This window comes from Cryptomeria japonica, chromosome 7 (genome assembly GCF_030272615.1).
Source record: "Cryptomeria japonica chromosome 7, Sugi_1.0, whole genome shotgun sequence".
Taxonomy (NCBI): Eukaryota; Viridiplantae; Streptophyta; class Pinopsida; order Cupressales; family Cupressaceae; genus Cryptomeria; species Cryptomeria japonica.
Genome location: NC_081411.1, coordinates 572,479,690 through 572,489,757, shown reverse-complemented (window position 1 = coordinate 572,489,757; position 10,068 = coordinate 572,479,690).

Sequence of the window (10,068 nt, the reverse complement as noted above, 5' to 3'; positions counted from 1 at the left end):
AGCCAGGTGGAGACGATACCCCGTACCTACCCAATACTTGTACCTGCAATAATTTGCATCACCGAACCACACATGCATATATATACAATATAGAAAACACGGCATACACACCGATGAAGGAGAATCACGATGTTCCCTGTCTCACCGAAATGAGTGAAGGAAAATCGTCCCCTTGCATCCAATACACTCACAAACACACAACATATAATTACACATTGCATAGATAAAGTAAAATGTCAATACATAGAAATAATCCATAAAATGCCATAAATCACAAATACTAAAATACTGCAAATAAATTATACATCTCATCTCCAGATAAAGCATAATGTCATACAAATCTGAATAACATATCAAGGTAATGTATCCACTGAAAACAAACAATAATAAAATATGAGTCTAATGAGTTCAAACAAGTAGGGGTACTACAGAATAAGTATTATTGCTTGGAATGAAATGATGCATTTTGTATTCTTGATGAACCATGTTAAAGGAAATGGTGTAAATGTTATGATAATGTTATTGGTCTTAAAGTGATGTCTTTAACTAATGCTTGACTAGAAGAAATGCTATGCCTTGGTAGGATGTATGAGTATGAGTAACAATTGAAGATATTTTAGGACATGTTTATGTATTGTGATTAATGAATTTAAACTTATAGTATCATACTTTGTAGTCAGTGATTTAATGGTAGGATTCAAATCTTATAATGCTTGGGATGTAATTGAATGGTCCTTATGAAAAAAATTATATGGATGTTCTTAGTGAATGAATTACTAATATTATTAATGGAAATTACTAGTAAGTGTGTGGATAGACAGTAAAATGAATGCTTGTCTTTTAGAAAAGGACTAGAATGTATCATGTGTTATGGTTTAAGATTATATCTCCATTTGGTGGATGCTATTAGTTGTTATGGAATTAGGATATTTTATCTTAGTTTGTGTTGAGATGAATTCGTTTAGTTACCTGATTTGTAATAAAATGATTGTTGATTAACTGATATAGTGTAAGAGATTTTATGAGAATTAAATGGGCTATGGATTAAATGGTTAGGAAGACTTTGCGATTATTGTCTTATGTACTTTAGGAATCATGATGTAGTAATAAGCATGCTAAGAGCATATAATCATAAATAATTATGTGGAAGGTAATCATAAATGGAAATTGTGTGAATGCAATGTAAGGGTTAATCTTGGTATGTGAATGGTGATGTTAATAGTTGAAGGTTGGTTAATGGTAATAGGAACATTTGGACTTGGCATATAAAATGAACACAAGAGAAAAAGGGAAATAGCTATGCATCGAAAGATAGAATCTCATATTAAATGAAAGATTAAGTAGGTTGCATATCATGAGTGTTAGGTATTGCTATGTTGCACCTATGTGTGTAGAATGATTAAGATTATGAGGTATTGTCCTGGAAGAAAGTAAATGCTTATTGCTTATGTAGGTAGACTAAGTAATGGCATTGGGATACCCTAGGGAGTTAGTAGTAATGATTTATTGTATTTCCCTTGCGTAATTGTTTGAATAGCTTGAGTGAATTATTCTATGTTCATAACACTTAAATGTTGTTGTGTGCTTGCTACATTGCTTAAGTGATGTTATGTGTTGTATTGATAATAATAAAAAATAAATTAAATTAGTGTGTATTTAGCTATATTTCTCTAGGGTATTTTGGCAGGAATTACAATTGTGGTCTTGGAGTTGTTTCATCTCTTTGGTAGTTAGGTGTCAGCCTAGATCTAGAGTGTGAGTGGGACCTTGTGTTATCTCCTAGCACAGGGGATGGTTCCTTATGGTTCCACATAGTCGGGTGGTTTGATACCTTCTTCCATTGGGATGATCTCATTGGATTCTCTTGTGTGTGGATGTGGATTCATATCTTCTCTTCTTGTAGATGGAATCTTGGAGTTTATTCTATGTATTGGAAATTGAGATTATGTATCTTATATCATGAGGAAGGTATAATTGTAAAGAAAGAATAAGTATTTATAATTTGTAATCACATGATTGGGACCATGATGTATTGTAATAGAATATGGTTATTGAAATAATTGAAAAAGACTATGTTGTAATTGGATATTCATTATGTATGTAATTCTAGATTGGAAGAAACTATATGATTGAGTGATGTGGATTTTAGCATTATATGAATGTTTTAATGGAAATGATGTTATTCTTGGTTCATGGATATCTCTAAAATATGGAAAGGAATGAGAAGCTTGTAGGATGTGTGGTTATACTTAAGGAAGTGAACTAGTTTGCATTAGATCATGCATAATTGAGAATTCATGATGACTTGATATGTTAGATGGTTTGGAAAGGGATTAGGAACATTTAGTTTGGTGTTTTAAAATGAATCAAATGGATAATGGGGATATGATAGGATGTGTATTCATTGAATAGTGATTCTCATGTTAGAAGGAAAGTAATTGATTAGGAAATGAATGTAAAGAATGTTAAATAGTGTCATGGATGGAGATTTGTTTACGTGTTAGAGTATTTTACGTGATGGCATTAAAGTACCCTAGGGAATGGTAGATGTTGTATTGTGTTCCACTTGCCTAATTATGATACTATGTAAGTGTTAATGATAATTTATGTAGTCTTGTAGATGTTAAATAATGGTTTTGAGTAATGATAGTTTAATGAGTTGTGTTAATAGATGCTTCAAAAAAAATTATTATCTCTAGTTGTATGTTAGTTGGTTGTATTTCTCTAGGGTGTTTTGGCGAGCATTATAGGAGGTAGGTGCAGACTTGCTTTGCTTGGCCTTGGACAGCTTAGAAAGGGTGGGAACCTGTTTAGCTTATGGCTTCACCATATCTTCCTCCTTCATTATATTTTTCTCTCTAGCTCTCTGCACTGCTTCCCAGGTTATTCCCATTTGTTTAGCAAGATTTTAAACTTCCTTTCTAGCTTTTCTTTTTCTTCCAGGCCCAGTGAATTTCTTGTGCAGGTCCAGATCATTCTCCTAGAAAATGTTGAATCTCTCCTCTTTCTGGTCTACCGGTTGACTTAACAAGTGTTGAGCATATGCATCAAGCATGACTGCATGCACCTCATGCCCCATGGGCATGATCCAGACAGTTCTTGGCTCAATTGCCTCCATATGACACCGATCCTTGTCAACCATAAAACAAATAGTTTTCTCATACTTCTCCACTATTTCTTTAGGAATTCTCTCTCTGCTTTTCATAGTGGCTTGAAAAGTTTTGAAATAGCCCCATAAAGCTGATTTTTGCATAACATTGTCACCCAAACCCAACAATCCTTCCTTGATTTGCATAGCCATCGGCTTATCATAAGCCCATTGGACTTTTCCAATTACAAGGATCCCATTCATGAAATAAAGTGCTAGACAGACAATTACGATCCAAACTTGAAGACATGTTTCTTATCTTGTTTTATCTTCTTCAAGTTGCTCATTAGCTCATTGAGAAGCACTGTACAAAGATCATACCTTTTGTCTTCCTTTAACATTTTGTAGGCTGCAAATATGGTCATACTGAAGACAGAATTTAGCCTGCTTGATTGATATACCTTGTATCTGATCACCATCGAGGCAAATCTAACTTTGTGCTTAATAATATCATTTATGGTCATCAACTAACTGTTAAACTGAGATCCGGTAATCTTTGTCAACGTTGTATTCTGTATTTTCCTTAATCCAGGGACTTCACCGGTTGCTTTTAAATAGGTAACTGCTTCAATGGCTTGCTTGGTTATCTTGTAAGGTCGATCCAGCCACATGAAGTCATTGTGAACTCTGGTCAGAATATAACGGACCCATTATGCTTCATTGAGCACCAAAAAATGAATAAATTGCACAAAACCCTTATCCTGAAGTTCCTTGAATTTGGGCTTCAAATTTCCCAAACTATCCAACATATGCTTGTTATAGAGTGATAACATATCAACATTGCCCAATTCTTCAATGCTGCAGTGGATATAAGCTCTAATATCCTCGTTATGAAGCACATTGTACGGGATTGAAGAAAATGCTCCTTCTGGATCATCTTCAATGGATTTAAATGGATGCCTCTTGAATACAGGTCTGGCTCTCTCAAGAAGTAGCTGAACTCCCGCCCGGGTTCAGAAGTTCTCGATGGGAGGTTGATCAACCTTTCTTGATACGTCGATTGGAGCCTACCTGAGCTTTCATTTTATCTTTATTTACCTCAACCGGGGAGGATAGGGCAGAAGGGGGTGAAAATGGTGGAACTGACAACTGGTATCATTGTGAACTCTACTCAGAATATAATGGACCCATTATGCTTCATCGAGCACCGAAAAATGAATAAATTGCACAAAACCCTTATCCTGAAGTGCCTTGAATTCAGGCTTCAAATTTCCCAAACTATCCGACATATGCTTGTTATAGAGTGATAACATATCAACATTGACCAATTCTTCAATGTTGCCGTAGTATAAGCCCTAATATCCTCATTATGAAGCACACCATACGGGATTGAAGAAAATGCTCCTTTCGAATCTTCTTCAATGGATTTAAATGGATGCCTCTTGAATACAGGTCTGGCTCTCTCAAAAATTTCCACAACCAAAGGATTCACAACACTAGATGCAGGTGCCATGATGAATTTAGGGTATGAAAATATTGCTCGCAAATGGATAAATACCTATTTTGATCTCAACCGAATGCTAGAAATCTCTAAATGATCACTTCTGGCTCAATTATCATAGCTCAAACTTGTTTGCCTTGCTCTTCTTCTCTTACTCTTCACTCATAATGTAAAAAATGAATGACTAAAATGCCCTTTTTAACCTAATTCTAAGTTGTAATAAATGCTCAACCTTAAAGGCTTCCAATTACACTATTTTTCATCATTTCTTTCACCAGATTAACAGACTGCCATAAATATTTTGGTTATCAATTGCATAACTAATCTCCATCATCTACAACCATCCATGACCGGTTACAGATCTCCGTAGGGGGGTTCTGAAGATCTGCATGATAATCTACCCCCTAAGGCAAAAATGCCCTAGTTACTAGATGAGGTTCCATCACTAGATTCGGGTGTGGAGCCGTTTTGCACTTTTGAATCTTCCTTTTTCACCCACGTCTTCTTATGTTGATCTTTGATCTTTTCCACTTTAGCTTTTTCTTTTTCATCTGATTTGTTCTTGTTTACCGGTGCATTCTTGTTTCTGCAATATTTTGCAATATGACCTAGTCTGTTACATGCATGGAAAACTACATTCCTTTGCATAGGCCTAAAGTTCATTTGATTTGGTCTCATCCTACATTTGTTAGATATATGTCTGAACATTCCACAAGAATAGCATCTCTTATTCTAGAAATTGTTCATCATTCTGCACATATTTGACTTATGACCAAAGTTGCATACAAAACACTGACCGGTAAAGGTAGGACCATTGTTCATAGTATTCATCATCCCATTATTCATCCTACTTCTGCATTGATTTTCCATATGACCAAATTTACCACAAGCAAAACATTTACCATTGAATTTATAGGCATTAAGCTATCTTATCGGAGGTTTCTTGTTCTTTTGCTACTGATTGCTCTAACCTGAACCAGAGGATTCTCCTTTCTCAAATCCAACTCCTCTCATGTCTTTGTTAGATTCAATGATAGTCCCAAGACACTGAGAGGGGGGGTGAATCAATGTCTAACTGATTTATTGAATATTTAAACTTATTTATAACTTTGCAACTTAAATCAATGTACTAGTAAACAAGAAATAATGCAGTAAAGAGAAATAACAGAGACAACATAAATGCACACCATAACATAGAATATTTTGGTGAGGAAACCCAGTGTGTGAAAAACCTCGGTGGCATTTGTGACCCACAATATTTACTCACTGGCCAATATGAATAAATATTACTTACAACATGGGCTTGTACATGCACAAAGGCCAACAGCCTAGAGCTCATTGCTCAATAGAAGACTCTCACTGACTACAAAATGGATAATTAAATCCAATACAATGTACTTCTCAAAATAGAATCTCTAATGTCTAGTTTAGTACCAGTTTAAGCTCAGTCAGATACCTTAACCAAAAACCTTTCGTTGTCTTTACATAATATCCTTCTAGTCCATGCTATTACAATAAAAAATGTCCTCACATCTATCAAAATGATCTATAAGATCTCATACATATATGAGTCTTTAGAATACATCATGTCGGCTTACAAATAATTAATTACATTTACAATACAGTCCATATAAACAAAACTATGTCTCATGTCGGCCTGAGAGCTGGTATACTTCATTGCCGATGTAATCTAGGTGCTGGTAAATGTGCCTGTCGGTACTAGTGCCTGCCGATGTATGATATCTACGATGTTGGTGCCTATGTAGAAACCTGTTACTGGTTGGTTGCCATCAATGACAACATTAACCATATTCTCATAGAGCGTAGAATGCCAACAATCTCCCCCTTTGACATTGATGGCAACACTCATGAGAAAAATCCAAAACTGTTATCCAAAAATGAAGTCCAAAATCTGATCCCAAAAAGAGTGTGCTCCCCCTGAGCAAGTGATCTCCTTTGTGCATTATTTTTCTCCATACTACTCCCCCTTTGACATCAATGGCAAAGGATGTCAAAAAGAATCAAAATACAAAAATGTTACCTCATAGCCTGTAACCAGTTTTGTACAAGTTGAAAAATGTCTGCTAAAATTATATTCAAACTCTGCATGAATTTGTTATTGTTAGAAAGAATGGTCTCAGTTTGTTGGATCAAGCTAGTTAGATAGTGCATTTGTTGCTTTGGTGATCGTTCCCCTTGAATTGATGCCTTTGATAGCTCAACCCACTGAGTGATGAGACTGTCCAATCTTGGACCAAGTTTTCTTTTCAGTTCCTGGGCTTTTAACCTTATTCTTGCTTTCTCTTTCTCAAGTTTCTCCAACTTCTCCTTAAAAACTACCATTTCCTGCTCAAAAACTGAGATAAGTCCTGAAGAACCTATCATATTATCCGCAATATCATGTATTTTCTTTTGTGTCTTCTTAATATCCTCATCAATATCTTCAGTCAAGTGGTGAGGCTTGCAAGCTTCTCTATACAGTTCCTTATATTCCAAAATTGTTGAGTTAAGTGTCGGTAATAGTGAATCCATGTGCTCAGTACAGTTTTTGATGGTTTTCTCAAAGAATTCACCTTTCTCTTTATCTACTCTTTCCTTTACAGTATCCTCATTCACCTTATCTATAGTTAGAACATTCCCAGCAATAAATTTGGACAATGTGTCCAATTTACCTAATGAATCCTCAATGTGATCTATCTTACAAGTTGGTGCAATCATCTTCAAGATAGGTAATGCGTCATCAATAGCCTTAAATGCTAAGGCATTGCAATCTGTTATCCTCTTAATAGAATCCAATAGAACATATGTTACATTGGTGGGTCTGAATTCTCCAATAGATGTGTTTGGTTTTGCAATAGATTTCCTTTCAACAGATACTTGCCCAATTACCTTCACTATTTCTTCCTTATTTCCATCGATTGCCTCCTCTTTATTTACATTTTTAACTGGTTTCTCTATCTGTGTAATTACCTATGCTTCTTTTGGTTTTTCGGTTTGTAAAAGTATCTCTTCAACTGTCAATTTCTCTGACTCCGGTTTCTCTATGTTAGTTACCTTATCCTCTGTCAGTTTCTCAATCTCCGATTGCTCAGCTTGTGTCGGTATCTTAGTGTTCTGAGAGTCAACAGTGTGTGCTGATGACTCAGAGATCTCACTAATCTTAGCATCATCTGCCTTAACCTCTGTGGTCTCTTTATCCACAACATTGTTAATATCTTGTGTATCTACATTCATGGTGAAAATAATTTTGGAATCAGGGTTAGTGTCATCATGAGTTACTTCTTTAGTTGCCTTAACCAGTTGATTGTCTGTTTGTACCAGTGTCTCAGAAGTTATTGGTGGAGTATCTTGTGTTGGTGGAGGAATGTTATCTATTACCTTTATAATAGGTATACTACCAATTTTGTTTTTCCCTTTGTCCTTCTGGTATACCTTAGCGAAAGATTTATCCATTTTCTGTCTCTCCCTTTCCTCTTTCTTTTCTTTTCCACAAAAAATATGTCCCATTTGTCCGCAGTTTCATCAGCAATCTATTTCACTCTCCCAGCCATCAAGCTAACCTGCCAGTGTCCACACAAAACCTGACCGGTTTGCTTTAGAAATTAGTTCATCAATTTCCTCTTTAGAATTTACAGGATGTACTGTTAATAATGCTTCAACCTTTAACTTTTTGTCTAGTTCCATCACTGACATTCTTTTAGCTTCTAACCTTAAATACAATTCATTCGACAGATCATCTATAACTTCAATCAAAACCTTCTTATAGATGTCTAAATGCAAAATAATACTAGCCTCTATAGTGTCCTTGTCAAAATCTTTGAATGAATGATACAATTTATTTACATTGCAAAGATTTTCATCTTGTGTTATCTCATTGACCAATTCCTTCGGTGTAAGGGTATTCAGTGTCTTAGTTTGTTGTTTCTTCTTTGGTGTTAGCTTCTTCTTAGGCTCCCTTACAGCCTACTGCTTTTTCCTTAAAGTTCTAGCCTTTTTAGGTGAAGGAGAAGGTATCGGTGAGGGTTTTCTCTTCTTCCTCTCTACTCTTTTGAACTTGGCTACTTTTCCACTGTCTATATCCAAAGATGTGACAACCAGTGAAACATTAGCTTCCGATTCCAGTCCTTCCAGTTCACTAGCAGATATGCCACTCAAGTTCATTATAAAAAAATTAACCTCCTTAGCCATCTTGGATGCATCTCTAATAAACTTTTCTCTCCTTTTTCTTTGCTTTTGCATCGAAACAACACTCTCAATGGTCTCAGCATTACCAAAAATTTCTTCAAATGGTTCTTTAGGTGCATCAAGGAGTGTTTTAGCTTATGCTTCAAGAATATTCAGGTCAACTTTATAACCCATTTCTGTTATCCAAATATTTCTAGGAGTGACATCTTCCATCCATGTTTCATCTCGTTTTATTACAAAGAAGATTTGCTAATCATACTTATCTACTATACTATGTGGTAACCTTTCTCTAGCTCTCATCTTAGTTTGGAAGTTTTTGAAGTGGTCTGCTATAATGTTGTCACTGTTAGAGCCCATACCGGTGATAGCTTCCATGATTTTCTTGCCTACCGGGATGTCATAACCAAAGTCCTTATGACCAATGTCGGGTATCTCTTTGGTGAATTAAAGCATTAAACACACAAGTAAGTTGCCAAAAAGAAATGCCCCCTTCTTGTCACCCTTAATCTTCTTTAGGTTATCAATCAGTTCATCCTTAAGCCATTCATAGATATCAATCCTAGCATTGTTCTTGACCATCTCATATGTACTATGAATACATAAGCTAGAAACATAGTTTAATCTATTTGTATGAGTTACTCTATAGCCAAGTACCATGCTCACATATCTCACATTTGCATCAATAATGTCATTAACCCTAAGAGATCTATTGTCAAATGTAGCTCTGGTTAAATCCATAACACCCTTGTTAGGTATCTTCTTAGTTTTGTCGGGCCTACTACCGGTTGAGGGTAAACCAGTAACTGCCTTGATTGCTTCCTTAGAGATTTTAAAAACTGAATCAAGCCACATAAATTCTCCATGAACTTTGCTTAGTACAAGACGAACTACTTTCTTCAAAAATTCAAGTAAGTTCAGTATTTCATCAAATCCTAAGTCTCTTATAATCTTGTGCTCCGGTTTAACCAAACCTTGCTTATCAGTAATAACATCATTGTACATGTTCTTTAGGTCATCAATCCCTAAGTTTTCTATGTTGCAGTGAATGTAGATTCTAGGGTCTTTGGCAAAAGCGACTCCCTTCGGAATTTTTGAAAAAGCTCTGATAGAATCATCTTGCTTAGCAATTCCAGGGATGATCTTAAACACGGGCCTAGGGCGCTTAATGTTTTCTACCACAGTAGGGTTTGCAATAAACTCGGGTGCAGAAGGTGAAGATGTTATTTCGAAAGATAAATACCTCTTGCTTGAAATCTTGAATGCCAGAAAAAATAATTTTGTTGCTTCGCCTTTG